We start from the raw sequence: 3,320 nt of genomic DNA, 5'->3' as shown, positions 1-3,320 counted from the left end.
GAGATGTATTTAATCCCATTATTTCTTTAAGTTGTCTCTGCCTTTTTGGTTTTCAGTTTGGAGCATTTTCTTCCTTCTATTAAGAAACACATACAGTAGATCAGCCTTTAGGTTAGGTTGAATTTTTTGTGGCATTCAAACACAAAAATGTCCCAAAATTTAATGTATGGCTTTAAAACATAGAAAGATTTTTACATGGAAAAGGATGTCACACATGTATTCACACATTATTTGATATCTGATATCTGATTATCATCTGATCTAGTACTCCTTTTTCTGGTACATGTTTTTGGGGAAATCTCTCCAGCAACTTTGCACATCTAGAGACTGACATGTTTACAGATTGTTCTTTGCAAAATAGCTCAATCAAAGAGCGTTGGTGAACATCATTGGATTATTTATCAATCAATCAATCAAATTTTATTTGTATAGCACATTACAGCAGCAAGGCATTTCAAAGTGCTTTACATCATAAACACAAAAACACAAAGTCATGCAACATAGAATCAACAATAAAAACATTACATTAAGTCAAGTGCCAATTAAATTCGTAATTGATTACGTTTCAAATTCAATTCTATACCGGTGGGTTTTTAGTCGAGATTTAAAGGCACTCAGTGTTTCAGTTGTTTTACAGTTTTCTGGAAGTTTGTTCCAAATTTGTGGTGCATATAAGCTGAATGCTGCTTCTCCTCGTTTGGTTCTGGTTCTGGGGATGCAGAGCAGAACCAGAAGACCTGAGGGGTCTGGAAGGTTGATGCAACAACAGCTGGTCTTTAATGTATTATCGGATTAATGTCTGGATAATGTCTCATTTGTCCGGGTGTGGCAGTGTGATTGACTGATTACCTGTCTTGGCTGTACTCTGCCTCTGACCCACTGCCAATGGAGATAAAAAATTTCTAACCACCACCCTGACCTGACATTGATTAAGCAGATATGGGCAATGGACTTCTCTATTCCTTTCAGTTGAATACAAAGCTGGTGTAGCACAAAAATTCCAATAAACTTAAAAGTTGAAGCTCTGTACGATCTCTGACAAATCAGATATCAGCCCTAGTATCATCACAATAGATTTTAATCACTTGACCCCTTTGTGATCCAAGATACAATCTTTATGGAGTAAGCTATCTTTTTAAATAGGTTATTGGATCCTATAAAAATGTGAAATGGTCTTTAATTTTTTTAAAGGGATTAGAGGATTCAAAACTGTTTACTTCTGTAGTGAGTCTCAAAATAATACCAATTTGAACAAGCTTTCCAGCAGATCATTGTCTTACTCCAAGACATTACTTCACATAGCCCAGCATATCCTTTGACTGATTTGGTGTAAGTTGATCTTACGTAAATGTGCTTAACAATTGCTAATAAAAAGTTATTGTTTTTCTCTCAAATCTGAAACTATGCTGAAGTTTCTCTGCTGTGAGTTAAGAGTATCTTGAATCACAACAACATTTTGTGACAGACAATAAAGCTCACCGTGAATGATAGTTGTTTTAGGTGTGGAGCACACAAAGACAAGAAGATTTTTCCTTGAGAGCTCTTGGAAGATGGCGTGAAGATTAGATGTCTCTCAAGGGATGGTAGGGATTGTGTTATAAGTGCTCCTAACAATCCAGTGACAGTGGATGGGTTAATGGGATGATTAATCATACTGTCAGGAGAGTAAGAAGAGGGGGATTTTCCATAGAGGAAAATTGGGATGTCTGGACGATTGGGCCTTGTCAGAGGCAGCTGGTGATGTGCAGACGCAGAAAGCATGAGAGAAGATCGGGCCCTAAGCAAGAGAGGGGGGCAATGAGCTGAAGGTAGAAAGTGCTTTGAGTGAAAATTGGAGCTTATAGACTACGATTTCAGTATAAACACTTTTGACATTGACTAATATTTACACATGTAAAGTGATACAGACTTCAGGAGCACATCCCATATGTGAACCTTTCAGTTGGTTCTGTGTTCGACATTAGAAATCTATTTGCACTGCTTTCTGTGAACTTTGTAAAACGTTTTGGTTCTGATCGGCTCCAAACTAAAAAGCAAAAATGAAGGAGACTGAAGGAATAAACTGATTTTAAAAAAATAGTGGAACTAGCACAACATGGGATCTTTGATTCTTTAACCTTCTGTCAACTGCTGAGTTTTAGCTATGAAATCATTATGCTATATTTTTGGATTGCCTTTCTTCATGCATGCTAGGTCATGCCGGCTATGGGACCTCAAGAGTGACTTAATACAAGCCACCCACTAATTTGGCTGCATATTTATAAGTTATACAGCATAGTTTCTGAGTCAGAAACTCAGGTGCATAGCTGGTTGATACAACAGGCGGGGAAAGAGAGGTTGAAAACCACAGGTATGATGGAAGACACATAAGAGGCAGTGATACTTTCAAATAATATGCTTAGATGTTTGATTTTGACGGTCATTTCTCAACCAAACCCCTTTTCTGTAAGTTTGATAGCTGATGTGGGCGACTGTATTAATATTTATACATCTGTCTTCCATGACTTTCTTTTGGCTATGTTAAGATAGTAATTAGGTATGACTTAGAGTGTACTTTCTAGCCTCAAATATAGTCCTCAGAAGTTTGCATAAGACATTTAAGTATGGCACTTTATGTACATTTTCTGTATTGGCACAAAAATGACTTAAAGCAATCCCAGTAACACATGCCTTATTTTATAAGGAAAATTGGACACTGTCTACATTTAGGGCAAAAATGAAATTAATATTGAATCAGAAGTAATGGTTTCACACCCACATTTAATGTAGAAGAGGCAAGACTTTTCCAAATTTAAATACAACAAACCACCCATTAAAGATGTATGTACCATAGTTATCTAATCTTAATCAACATTACTAGTTATTGTTTGATTATTGCACAAATTAAGCTCGTTTCACAATTAATACTATCTGATTTCATGTTTATTACTTTATTCTCAAAAGAACACACCAGATGGTCATACCCTACAAGAATAAAAAAATACTTGAGGTAATTAAAACAAAATATCAAACAATATTTTCTGCCAGCGTCTGAATACTTTAAATATTCTTAAAGTCTGATAGTGGCACAAAGATGATTTGAACAACCTCACAAAGCTTCAGCTTCTCGTTTCACAGAAGAATTCACGAGAAATACAAGACTATATTAAAGTACCTAAATGGACCACATTTATATAGTGCTATTCTATCCTTACTGACAACTCAAAGCACTTTTACAATACAAGTCAAAATCACCCAGTCACACACCGATTGGGTAATGGGTGGGTAACATGGGATTCAGAATCTTGTCCAAGAACACTTTGATATGTGGTGTGTGGAAG

Source organism: Xiphophorus couchianus, chromosome 1, assembly GCF_001444195.1.
Source record: "Xiphophorus couchianus chromosome 1, X_couchianus-1.0, whole genome shotgun sequence".
NCBI lineage: Eukaryota > Metazoa > Chordata > Actinopteri > Cyprinodontiformes > Poeciliidae > Xiphophorus > Xiphophorus couchianus.
Note: the sequence above shows the minus strand (reverse complement) of the source record.